Source organism: Grammomys surdaster, unplaced genomic scaffold (assembly GCF_004785775.1).
Source record: "Grammomys surdaster isolate TR1022 unplaced genomic scaffold, NIH_TR_1.0 187, whole genome shotgun sequence".
Classification (NCBI taxonomy): Eukaryota; Metazoa; Chordata; class Mammalia; order Rodentia; family Muridae; genus Grammomys; species Grammomys surdaster.
Genome location: NW_021604632.1, coordinates 9,150,882 through 9,164,983, shown reverse-complemented (window position 1 = coordinate 9,164,983; position 14,102 = coordinate 9,150,882).

Below are 14,102 nucleotides of genomic sequence, written 5' to 3'. Positions count from 1 at the left end.
CCCCCCCCACACATCTCCTTTGGAACCCCCTGGCTGGAATCAGAAGACTTGCCCTACTCTCTTCTGCCCAGCTAATTGGCTGATGAGCTCTTTATTAACCAATCAGAGGTGATGGAAAACAATTTTTTATGAAACATGAGACCAGAGGTTTTTGACCATGCCAACATCCAGACTGCAGCCAGATGTCTGGGCATAGAAATCAGCACTCAAATACACAGTGCACAAAACTATCTCCCAACACACCTGCGTATGTGCACACACGATACACACACATACCACACTCACATTCAGATACATATATAAATACATACAAAATTGTTTTCAAGGGCTAAAGAGAACATATCAGTCACTAAGTGCAAGCCTTACATGTATGAGGATGTATGTTTGATCCTTAGAACCCATGTTAAAAAAAATATAGGTGTGATAGTGCATCCTTGTAGCACTAGGGAGGCACCCACATACTCAGGACTTGAACATGTGTACTTGAGCACGCATGTGTGTGTGCATGTGATCCATTTGAATACAGTTGGGTGCACATGTGTGTGCATGTATTCAAATGGGTCACATGCACACACACAGAGAGAGAGAGAGAGAGAGAGAGAGAGAGAGAGAGAGAGAGAGAGAGTGTTAAAATACACAAAAATAATAAAAGAGTTATACCAGAAGCAACCATACTACCAACTACCTCCTGGATTCTCCGAGTGACATTTCTGTCTATTTGCTTTATCACATCTGTCTAGTTACTCATGCCTCTAGCCGGCTGCCAGTACATTTCTCTTTGTATTCAACAGCACTCTGTGTACATCTTTTCATAAACTTGAACACTCTCCCACAATAATGTCTTACACCGCCTCTTCCCATGCTGCCTCAGAATGTGGCACTTCTGTAACGCCTGCAAGAACCTGTCTTATTATAAGTCTTTAAGGAAGCTATTCCTGGTTGGACGTTTGATGGGGACAGTAGGTATTCTACACCCGGATTAGAAAGCGGAGTTCTAAACCAACAAGAAGACAAAGGAATCGGTAGGTGGGAACCGATTTGCACCTGCGTTGCTAATAAAGCTGCTACTGGGGAACGGAGGCTCTGCCCGCAGGCAAGTGGGCTTATTAATGTCCCCGTATGTGAAAGAACTGGCCTGGCGGCTCTTCCCTCAGCAAGGACATAGATTGCACCTGAAGAAGAACAGCCCATGTCCTTTCATTCTGTTGTGGACATGAAGTTTTTCATGTGTTAAAACCTTGATTCCTGTTGTACCCTTGTTAGGAGGGGCTAATGAAAAGTGGGCGGGTCACGAGGGTGGAGCCTTCAAGAATTATCATCCTATGTCAGGAGTGAGTTACGGAGAGTGGGCTGCTTGTAAGAGTATGAGATCTTTCCGTAGTTAAGAGCTTATACTTGGGCTGGAGAGATGGCTCAGCAGTTAAGACCACCGATTGCTCTTCCAGAGGTCCTGAGTTCAATTCCCAGCAACCACATGGTGGCTCACAACCATCTGTAATCTGATCTGATGCCCTCTTATGGTGTGTCTGAAGAGAGCAATGGTGTACTCGTATACATTAAATAAATAAACAAACAAATAAATCTTAAAAAAAAAAAAGAGCCTATACTTTACTTGAGGAGGACCGGAACATGCTCCCCACAATCACTGGTAACCCCACCTTCAAGATACTCAATATTGTCTTCAGTTTCCAAGAACACTGCATTCCAAAAAACATGTGTAGGCATACATTTTTGGAGCCTATTTTAATAAACATTCAACCTCTCCTCCAGCCCACCACCCACCAGAGGTAGTGGAAAAGAAAAATCATCAGGACATGGGGGAAATGGACCTGTTTAGAAATAGTACTTTGGGGGCGAGTCCAATCTTTGTTGTCAGGATATCAACAGTTCAGTCCCGTAGCAAACATCAAATATGAATCAGCAGCCACAGACCAGTCTTCTCGGCAGGCAGATGCCAAGCATGAACCAGCAGCTGCAATTTAATCTTGAAGAAACCACAAGGCTCGCCAACCAGCCGGAGGCCTCAGAAGCGGCAAGAAGTCGCAGGAACCTTACAAGAAGTTAGTTCTTTAGTGAGTTTCTCTTTGGCATTAGCACTAGTCGAGGTCAGCAATTGCAATGTAAGGTGAACCAATACATGTGTGTAGTTAGTGAAGAACAGCGAGACAGAGTAAAGCAAACCAAAGTTCCCACTGTCTGTGGGTCCTTCATCTTGAGTCCTTTCTCCCGGCTGCTATAGCAAAACATCCTTTCACCCGCGTGCCCCAGCAAAACATCATTTGACATTACTGACTTCCCAAAAAACAAAACCTAGAAGTTTCTACTTCACATGTGTGCACATGCAAGAGCCCCCACACGCAAACACACACACATCAAAAATTAAATAAAATGAAAACCCAAGCCAAGTGTGGTTGTATACACCTGTGATCTCCCCACTCAGACTGCAGCAAGGAGACTGGGGATTAGGAGTGCTACATAGTAAGACTTTGTCTTAAATGAATAAATAATACATAAATAAAAATAATAAATAAATAAATAATGAATAAAATGCTGGGCAGTGGTTGTACACGTCGTTAATCTTGGCTCTCAGGAAGTGGAAGCAGGTGGATCTCTGACTTCAAGATCAGCCTGGTCTACATGAGCAAGTTCCAGAACAAGGGACTGTCTTGAAAAAACAAACAAGAGACAAATCCACTTCTTGTATTCCCTTCTGCACCTGTGTGTCCCACCATGTTCTGACATGTTTTTAGGAGTGATGACCTGGCAGGTGCTGACACTGTGCCTTGGACTTCCCCAAACTGAGAGCTAACCAGGCTTTCCTTCCCCTCAAGCCCTGCCCCCCTTTTTGACACGAGGTCTCATGATGTCATGTAGTTTAGGCTGGTTGAGACCCTCCACCCTCTTCTTCCCACGTGTGGGATTACAGGATTGTACCTCCATGCCTGGTTTATAAGTTACTAAAGGTCAAATCCAGAGTTTTGTACATGCTACTCCCTCTTCCAACTGAGCTTTGGAAAGTGCATGAGGAATCAGTCTCTAATGTTTCTTTATAAACTACCCAGTCTGTGAGATTCTGTTCTAGCAATAGAGACAGGACTGAAATAATTTTTTTTTTTCGAGACAGGGTTTCTCTGTGTAGTTTTGGCTGTCCTGGAACTCACTCTGTAGACCAGGCTGGCCTCGAACTCAGAAACCCGCCTGCCTCTGCCTCCCAAGTTAATTTTTTGATAGATGCTCCAAGGAAGTCGCGTCAAGATGGAGATGACAGGTGGTTCAATTAGCACTGGGTTTAGTCTCTAGCATCCTTGGGTTAACTTCTCCTGAGGGATTCATCCCAGATGGACACTAACAGCTGACCAAAGTATGTACACGTCTATATGGGTGGTATGTGCTCCTATGTGCAGTTACATATGAAGGTCAGAAGGGGGCGATGGTTTCCTTTAAAGCTAAGGTCACAGGTGGTTCTAATATGCCCAGTGTTGGAGACAAGAAGCTAACTAGGGTCCTCTGCAAACTCATTTCCACTCTTAAAGGCTGAGTCATCCACCCCTCCAGCGCCAATCCTAGCCTTTCTTTCAGTCAGAGTCCAGTCAAGTATTTAAGTGAAAAGGAATTTAAACAGTAATGGAGAGCCTGAGAAGTCAAAGAGGAATAGAATAGAAACTCAGAGATGAAAGAGAATGAAGTCACAAGGTTTTCCTTTGCCTCACCATCCAGCCCCCAAGAGTGTCTCCTGTTGACTAAGCCCTGAAGGAAGTCAGTCTCTGAAAGGAATCTGGGAGATAATCCTCAAGGGTAACCTTGCCTTTCTAAGGTAACTGAAGAATGTTTCTGAAAGAAGCTGTTATTATTTTCCTTAAGGTTTCTGGGAGGTGTGGGCTCTAGAATTCCAAGTCTCTATACCTCCAGTGAGATCTGAGGTATTGTGAGTGCTTTATTGATTCTTTGCCATATGCATGCTTGGCTTCTGGTCTCTGGAAGGTAATTGCTCAGGCCTTGGCAGGCATTCACTAAGCCCTGAAGTCAATTCTGCCTCACTCACGATTCAGAGAAAGGGAAGCAAAGCAGAGATTTCTCAATGGATGCAGATGGATTGTCTCAGCACCTTTGTGGCCCTCGAAGCATAAACGGGAAGTGCTGACCAGCAACGTCACACAGCAAAAAGGAGTCTCCCATGAAATTCAGGAATAGACTCAAAGAAGAAAGATTGTGAAATAGTTTGTGACAAGCCCTGGGTGGACCATGCCCAGAAATGGCTTCACCCAGTTTTAAGGCCACTTCCTGGAAGACTGAGAAGCATCCTGTGGTCTTTGAGATCTCCCCATAAGTGGATTCGGGGGGAGTAAAGCTCTAGGAATTTTACTACCAAAATGGGAAGAAAGTCTCAATCTAAATATTTCTCAGGAAGCCCAGAGTTTAACCTTGAACCAAGGTCAAATATGTTTATTTTCAGAGATTCTTGAGAAAAAGGATTGTGGATAGGAATGGAGCTCATTTGGTTGCTAAAACCCCTGTCTGTTGTATGCAAGGCCCTGGGTTCAATCTTCAGCAAAACAGGAAAGTCACCAATATTTAGGTATTCTTTCTCATGTGCAAAACATGTTCTCCAAGTTCATTCTAGAAAATGCTTTTTTGTTTGTTTGTTTGTTGTTTTGTTTTTCGAGACAGGGCTTCTCTGTGTAGCCCTGGGTGTCCTAGAACTCACTCTGTAGACCAGGCTGGCCTTGAAATCAGAAATCTGCCTGCTTCTGCCTCCCAAGTGCTGGGATTAAAGGCATGCGCCACCACTGCCCTGCTAGAAAATGCTTTTCTTTTTTTTTTTTTTTTTTTTTTTTTTTTTGGTTTTTCGAGACAGGGTTTCTCTGTGTATGTCCTGGAACTCACTCAGTAGAACAGGCTAGCCTCTAACTCAGAAATCCGCCTGCCTCTGCCTGAAAATGCTTTTCAATAGCATGTTGGCAATAAATCTTCGAGTCCAGAGCTGGATATAGCATGTTTTCACTTCTTCCTTGTTGTTTGGCCTTGGACAGGGGACAGAACCTCTTACTCTTAAGAAATAAAACCAAAACAACCAGAGCTATATAGAGAAACCCTGATGGGGGGCGGGGAGAGGGGAGAGAGAGAGAGAGAGAGAGAGAGAGAGAGAGAGAGAGATCGGAATCTTATCAAGTACCTCATAGTATTGCATGGATTGGAAGAATTAAGCTCACACAGGAAAAGCACAGGGCTGCAAGTCTGGTGTGCAGTGAGTAATACGGAATTGTGGTTATTTATCTTATGATTTGTGTGGCACTCTGCAGAAAGACTCTCCTCCACGTGAGTGCGCTGGAGCGCTGTTGTGTGAGGTGGGTCAGGGAAACATCGATTTTGCTTCTCCTATGCATTTAGCACCCTGCCAGATGCTAACAGTTATTGTTTTGTTGGTCTCACTCATTCAATAAATATTTGAGTATTTGATGCCAGGCTGTTTTGTGCACTGGGGATCCAGCAGTGAACAAAGTAGATAAAAATCCCTGCCTGGGGCTGGAGAGATGGCTCAGTAGATAAAGTCACTGAGGATCTGAGCTTGGGCCCCCAACACCTACCTGAAAGGCATGTGTGGCAGCATGTGTCTGTAACCTTAACAGACAGAAAGGCAGACGCCACCCCCCGCCCCAGCTTTTGGCAAGTTCTGGGCTCAATGAGAGACTCTTATCATAAAAAAATGAAATGGAAAGCTAAGTGAAGAAGACACCTGACGTGGACGTCTTTAGTTCTGTGCAAAGGTGAAAGTGGAGTGGGCTCCAGACCTTAGCACAGCGGACTCCATGATAGAAGCACCACTCAGCACGGAGACAGCACCACCTGCCAAAAACAAAACCAAAGACCTAATCCACCAAAGTCACACAGTTCAGGGAAAGTCTCTAAATGTACTAACCATGCTTGTTAGCTTCTGTAGTTCCACATCTGGCTAACTGTCCTTGTTAACTGAAGTATGTCAATCCAGAACTTGGTTTTTCTGCTCAAAAGCTCACCCAAGAAAGGCTCAGTGCCACACTGAGGTCTCAAATACCCAGTGTAGTCACCAGCTGGCTCACAAAGACTTTCTTGTAAATGTAGTTCTTTGGGGGGATGGTTCTATACCCCTTTTGCTCCCCAAAACTACAGGTGATTCTACACTCTGCTCCAACCCATTTTAGCTCCTGGATATTGGACACAGAGAGCTGGCATTTGTATTAACAAGCTCCAAACCAAAGCTGGACAGGTTCTGAACTATTCTAGCCCAACTAGGATATTAATACTCAGATAAATGCCCCGTTACTTGCCATCTGGTCTTGCCCTGGCTCTCTCATCATAATCTCACGGTGAGTCCCTTGGTGGCCTGCTCATCACCACTCTTCCTGGATCTTCTGCGTCATGGCCACTTCTTCCCTTCCTTCCTCCTGGGACCATAGTCTGAGACCAAAAGTTTTCCTCTGCTCAGTCAAAGGCTGAGTCAGCCCTTTGTTGACCAATCAGAAGGCGATGGAGAAGAGTATTTACAAAACACCTAGACAGTAAATACTTTATAAAACTAACAATACCAAAGTCAGTGGTACTCAACTCTTTGCAGGTATGGAAATCAGCATTTGAATAATATAAAGACAACCTTTACACAGCGCAAAGAGACTATCCTATACTTTCTATTAGCTTACAGCCGTCTGAGCAATCTTCTCTGGTAGATACCTTGCAACAAGAGCACACCCACACAAGAACATACACATATGTACACCGACACAAACATGCACTCATACATACACTACACACACACACACACACACACAAAAAAAGCAGTAATTAAAAGATGTTCATTAGGAGTTGGAAAGATTTGGCTAAGAGCACCGGCTCCAGGGTACCCACATGTCAGCACACCATCATCTGTGACTCCAGTTTCAGGGATCTGGAGCTTTCTCTGGCCTCCGTGGGTACCAGGCACTCACACACATGACATACATGCAGGCAAAACACTCACAGACATAAAAATAATTTAAATATTTTTAAAAGATATTCATTAATTTCTCTTCTGATTACTCAGCTGCAAGTTGATTAAACTAGGTTTTTTTTTTTTTTTTTTTTATCCTTTCTCACATAGGGAGTTCTCCATATGGAGAAAGATGATAAGCACAATATAATGAACTTTTAGGTTTGATGACATACAATATTTTACAAACATCCATCGTACAGATGACTTTTGAGATGCATGGACACTTACCCAGAATCTCCTGGCTAAGTTGAGCTAAATTCAAGATTTAAAGCTAGATACTACAATTCTGAGTTCTAAATCCTAATCATTATGGTCTGGTACCTCACCAAACAAAAACAAAATCAAAACAAAACAAGAACTTTATTATTTTTGTTTGTTTGTTTGTTTGTTGTTTGTTTGACAGGGTCTCTCTATAGCTCTGGTTGTCCTGGAACTCACTATGTAGACCAAGGAGCATCCCTTTAATTTCAGCAGATCTCTGTGAGGTCAAGATCAGTCTGGTCTACATAAGAAGTACTAAGTCATAGTAGAAGTATATAATAAGACTCTGTCTCAAAATAATAGTAGCAGTAATAATAATAATAATAATAATAATAATAATAATAGTGTGTGTTCTCTATGCAGAGTCAACAAGGAGAGGCTCTTTGAGGACTCACATCTGAGCAGAGACCTTCCAGGCACGGGAAAGGCTCCAAGGGATCTCTTGGAACAGCAATCCTGGCTGAGGGAAGAGTCTGTGCAAAGGCCGGAAATGGACCTCTCCTAATGTTCTGGGAAATCACATGGACACCAGTGTAGAAGGTGCCATGGGTCAAGGGCTCACAGATGGCTCAGCCCAAGTTGCAGGCAGGATGTAGTTGTTTCTTGCTGAGGAGGATTATGGGACCAGGTTTGCATGCCAAGGTGAGGAGTTGGTTTTGGTAACACACAAGTGGGAATTACTAGCTCCAGAGGATATAAAGACAAAGGTTAGTAGATAACCCAGACAGTCATTTTCCAAGGCTTGATTCAAACCCATGTAGATGAGTGTGGTGGTACACACTCATAATCCCAGCAGAAGCAGAAGGATCAGGAGTTCAGGACTAGCCTGACTTACATAATCAAGGTTGAGGTCAGCCAAAGACCCCGCCTCAATAAAAACAAGGGCTGAATGTAGAGCTGTGTTGGAGTGTTGGCCTAGCATGCACAGGGCTTTCATCCTTAACACCACACGAGCTGCGAATAGTGGAATCCTAGCATCTGGGGGATGGAGACAGAAGGATTGCAAGTTCTTGATCATCTTCAACTCTTCATGAGTTCAGAGCCAGCCTGAGCTACATGAAACACTATCTTAAAAAATAAGGGGTGGAGTGGTGGAAATATGGCTCATTGGAAAAGTGCTTTTAACACAAGCAAAAGAACCAGAGTTCAGATCCTCCGAACTCATCTAAATGTTCTATGGGTGTGGTGGCTCACCTATCATTCTGCCAGGGAAGGTGGAAACATGGGATCTCCCAAAGGAACCTGGCTGGTGAAAGTAGCTGTCCTGGTAAGCTCAAGGTTTGATGAGAGCCCTGCCTCAAAGGATAAGGTAGAAGAGTCATAGAAGATTCCTAAATGAAAAACAGCCTCAGACCTCCATCTGCACGCATCTGTGTGTTTGCACCTACCTGCTGTATGCACTGGGAACACATGTGAGCGCGAGTGCGCGCACACACACACACACACACACACAAATGCACACACGCACACAGAGCACACACCACACACACATACAGAGCATACACACCACACATACCACAGACCAGAGAAAGAGGAAGAGAGAGAGAGAGAGAGAGAGAGAGAGAGAGAGAGAGATCAATCTTGAGTCCGTGGGCCTTACCTTTGACGCCACATACACTTCCCTGTGTGGTGTGGGGAAGTCTGGAGCTATTCTGACAGGCTTAGCCTCTCTCCATCCCCAAGGAGGGTTTAAGGTGGGAGGAAAGGGGAAGAAAGGTAGCAGAGAGTATAGCAACAGAGACACTGAGAGGAAAGCAGAGGCACCAGAGATTTTAACAGCACAGTAAAAGGCAAGTGTTTAAATACAAAATACAATGAAGAAACGCTGAGAAGTTCTGGAAAGGAAAAAGGAACGAAAGAGTTCCAGCCCCAAGGACCTGGAGGGTGTCCAACAGGCTGTGTGATGTTGGAAATGGTATCACCGTTTAGATCTTTGTCTCCCAAAGTGGTCTGGGGAAACAGCTCAGTGGTGCAGCGCCTAGCACACACAAAGCCTGGGTTTTATCCCCAGATCCCCTCATCCCAAAGTCTCCAATGGACCAGTCTCCAAGGTCCCCTAGTGGGAAATGATAACAGGTACAGTGGTACACCCCTTTAACCTCAACCCTCGGGAGGCAGAGAGAGAGAGAGAGGCAGATCTCTGTGAGTTTGAGGCTAGCCTCATATACAAAGTGAGTTCCAGGGCAACAAAGGTTACACAGTGAAATCCTCTTTCAAAAAAAGTCCCACATAAACACACACAAAAGATGTAGGGCCTGGTAAATGTTAGGAACACCTTCTTATATTTTGCTATTTAATATTTGATTTGTTAATGTACAAGTTTTAATTTTTAAAACTCATTTTATGTGAATGAGTATTTTTCTCTACCATGTACATTTTTTGCATGTCTAGAGAAGCCAGAAGTGGGTTTCAGATTCCCTGGAACTGGACTTAAGCAGCCATGTGGGTGCCTGAAACAAACCCAGTTAAAATTTTCTCTTTAAAAACAGTGAGTTCGCTGGGCAGTGGTGGTGCACACCTTTAATCCCAGCACTTGGGAGGCAGAGGCAGGTGGATTTCTGAGTTCGAGGCCATCCTGGTCTACAGAGTGAGTTCCAGGACAGCCAAGGCTACACAGAGAAACCCTATCTCGGAAAACCAAAAACAAAAAAAAAAAAAAGAAAGAAAGAAAAGAAAAAAGAAAAAACAGTGAGGTCTCCTTAGCCCTGAGCCATCTCTCTAGCCCCAAATCAGTTTTGTTTTGTTTTACCTCTTTAAACTTTATTTTCTGTCCACATGTGTGTATGTGCACCACCTGTGTTCCTGGTACCTCAGGAGGCTAAGAGAGGGCACCAAATTCTAAAACTGAAGTTACAGAGGGTTGTGAGCCACCATGTGGATGCTCAGAACTGAACCTGGATCCTCTGCAAGGGCTACAGTGCTCTAACCACTGAACCATCTCACCAGCCCCTTGGCTTTTGTTTCCTAAAGTTAATTAATTTGGGGGGGGCAATCTTATGCATTATATTTTGATTACGTCTAAGCCCCCCATTTTTTGTCTCCCTCTTAACCCCACCAAATCCCTTCTTCCTGCCTAGTCCACTCAGTTTTCAGTCTGAATTGAGGTGGGGTCATTTGAACCAGCTTGAGTGGCAACTTACCACAACTTCCCGGTGGCTACATCACTGAAGAAAAAGGTCTCCCCATTCCATTAGGGACAGGTTCTGAAGCTCTAGGCCCTTCTTTGCTTTCAAGGTCACCAGAGGTAAGTGGGTTTTGCATTCTCATATACCTCTGCGGTAGTATGCTGCCTATCACAGGCCCAACACTTTGGGGTCTCTCATCTGTGGACTGGAGCCTCCAAAACTCCAAACAAGCCTTTCTCTTTCTCACTTGCATGTCTCCAGTATTTTCTTATTGTGACAGAAAATTGACTAATACAGATGTGAAGGCCTCAGAAGCCCAGGGTCCAACCTTGGCAAGCCTTCCACTGTAAGGTGCTAGATTCTGTGTGTTCCCTTTATGACAGAGCACACACCCCAGCCACACATGTCCTCTGAGGTGGAGCATAAAACCACAGCCTACGCATCACACCACATCAGGCTTCCGAAACATCCTCAGACAGAAGCTCTTGGTGTTTCTTCAGTTCCAAGCTTGTTCTGCCCATGGTTGGATTCTGGAAACCAATCTTAAGATAAAGAGATTCACATCCCCAACATGACATATCAAGAAGCGCTCCCAGGAGGAACTGTTAACCAAGCGGGAGATGCAGGGTGAAGAAGGGCAGCAGGGTGGTGTGAGCACAGAACGATTCCGAAAGAGAGCATCAGCCAGATGCTCAGGGGAACTCTCTGGTGCAATTACATTTTAGAGTTTATCTGTTTGGAAGGAAGGAAGGATACTGGGCTGTCATCTACACCAGGTGATCATTGGCTGTGGGCAGAGGAAGCAAATTCTGGGTATCTGTTTTTCCAAGACAAGAGGTTGGGAAAAAATATATATACATACATATACATGTACACACACACACACACACACGTATGTATGTGTATATATATATATATATCATCCTGACCTTGAACCTTGAACTCATGATCAGGCTATCAAGACTGAGATTCATTTAAATGAATGAATTGATGAATGACCAGCTGGGGAAGCTCCGCAGAAGGCAGCGTCGTGGTCCAGGTTCGTCGAAGAGCTGAGTATCGTTTTCTCCGCTCTGCTCCCGGCCCCCCGCCGGAATGCTGAGTGCCCTGGAAGGAGGCGGAAATGAGCGCGCTCCACAGCTCTCCAGCCGAGTGTTTACTTAATTAGGGCCTGTATCCTGAGGCTCGTTTGTGTTTAACTGTCTGCCTAATGGTTTCGTCTGGCTCCGGGCAGGCGCTGGGGGAAATTTGGGGGTGAGGATAGGTTGAGCCACCCTGTCTACTCTAGAACATCGGGCGGGCATCTAGGATATGGCTAGCGTCCCCAGCAGGAGAGAGCTGGACCACTAAGTTGCTTTGGGTTTTTCCTGCAAGTTGCCCTCCTCCCACAGCTGCTAGGACTGCGCGGATCACTGAAGACTCCAGAGATGGCAGATGCCGGCTACCCGCAGCGGGGAAATTGAAGGATTCTGACACTGCTCATTCTCTTAGTTGTGGAACTGGGAGCGCTAGCCAGTTCCCTGGCTAGCGAGGCAGAGAAAGCTAAATGAGCCGAGCCGAGCCGCATCCTAGAGTCCTAATATCGACAACACTGGGCCCTTGCTCACTGCCAGCTACTGAGTTCAGCGTTTTTATCGCGTTAATCCTCAAGTACACGTCTTCGTTTAATTCTAATACAGTCGAGTGCTCTCTCTCTCTCTCTCTCTCTCTCTCTCTCACACACACACACACACACAGAGAGAGAGAGAGAGAGAGAGAGAGAGAGAGAGAGAGAGAGAGAGGCAGAGAGAGAGAGAGAGAGAGGTGTGTTCATGCGTATGAGCAGAGGCCACTTGCATGGCCGGACAACGACCTCTGAGACAATCCTACCTTTCACCTCGTTTGAGATTGGGTCCGCTTTTTGACACTGTATAAACCAGGCTAGCTGGCCTGCCGGCTTCCTTCTGCCCTCCTCCCATCTCTCCATAGGAGATTCTTACAGATGGACTATTTCTTTCCACATTACCTGGAATCTGGGGACTTGAACTTGGGACTTACCAAAGCACATTATCCACTGAGCGGTCTCGTCCATTCTACCCACCTTTATTTGAAACAAAGGCTCACTGTGCAGTGTAGGCTGTCCTTGAACTTGCAGCAATCATCTGGCCTCCATATCCCTTCCCTAGCTCTAGTACAGCACTTAGAGGGCAGGTCTCAAAATAGTTCCAGTGACCGCTGAATAGGTAAGAGTTATGTCGCAGTAAGACGTGGGACCCGAGTCTAAATCCCATCCAGTAAAGTGAGTAGAGCCAATGCTTGCCCGATTACATCATAAGTTCCACTGCTCAGCCAGAGACTTGGGTAGGAAGGACAGGTTGGTTCAGGTTAATACTTGAAGGCAAACAAAACAAAACCCCTATAAATAAACCTTTAAATCTGAGCTAGATAGAGAAGAAGGTAGGAAAAAGAAGAAGCATCATCCTGAAGTTCTCTGGAGAGCAATGGAAGACGGGGAGCACTCGAGAATAAGGGGGAGGGGGAGATACATTGGTTCAGAAATCTCAGCTCATCTAGGCCTGAGGCCTGAGGCTCAGCAGCAGAACACTTACCTGACAATTGCAAGGCCTGGTGTTCAGTCTCCAGCATTGTAGAGAGGCGGGGAAGGGATGGGGGAGAGCAGCCTTTACAGGGAAAGGGCATGCGGAGTGGGGCAGTTGGAGCCTGTGCCTACCCAGGGACCTGTGTGCCTCCTGTGTACCTCAAGGAGGACGGTCATTCTTGTCTAATATAGTTGAAAGAGCAACATAGAGGAACAAGATCTAGCTCACCAGCAGAACTGTTTTCCAAGGGGCAAGACTACACAGCAGCTAGTTTTTATAATACGGACAGTATTTCAGGGCATTAAAAGCTACATTTAAAATTGCCATTATTGGGACTGTGGTTGTAGTTCAGTTGGTAGACTGTCTAGCATGCATGAAGCCCAGGGTTTAATTCCCATTAACCACCTGAACCAGGCAGGCATGGGGAGGCAAGTCTTAGTACTAGGTACAAGATCTTAGTACTAGGAAGGCAGAGACCAGAGAATCGGAAGTTCAAGGCCATCCCCAGAAGCATATTGAGTTTAAGGGCTCCCTGAGATACATTACACTTTTTTAAAAAATCACCTTTACTAAGCTGGTCATTGTGGGTCATGTCTTTAATCCCAGCAGTTAGGAGACAAAAATGGAAGGTTTGCAATGAATTCAAGGCCAGCCTGAGACTACAATGTGAGAGCCTGCCACAAAACAAAAGAAAACAAAACCACAAACAAAGGAGATGGCTTAGCAGGTAAAGCACAATCTTGGCGACATGAGTTCAAGCCCAGAACCCGTTTAAAGGTGAAAGTCGAGAACCAACTCCACAAAGTCGCCTTCTGACCTCCACATGTGTGCAGTGGGCCATTCACACATATAACTATGATAAATAAGGCAAAATCCCTATTGTTTGCATTTAATATAAAATTAAGGAAACATATTTGGGGGAAGAAAATATTTATATTGGGGGTGCCGGAAATAATGGGGCTGATAACAAATAACTTATTCCCTACTTCAAGCTCTTTGAAGTTTCTATGGCTTTCAAACTCTGGGGCTTTCTGTACTAGCTTCCTTCCATTCGTTCAGCTGCAAACGGAAGTAACTATTCTCTCAAACGTATATCAAATCGCGTGCCGCGGTCCTCTGAGACCTCGATGCCAC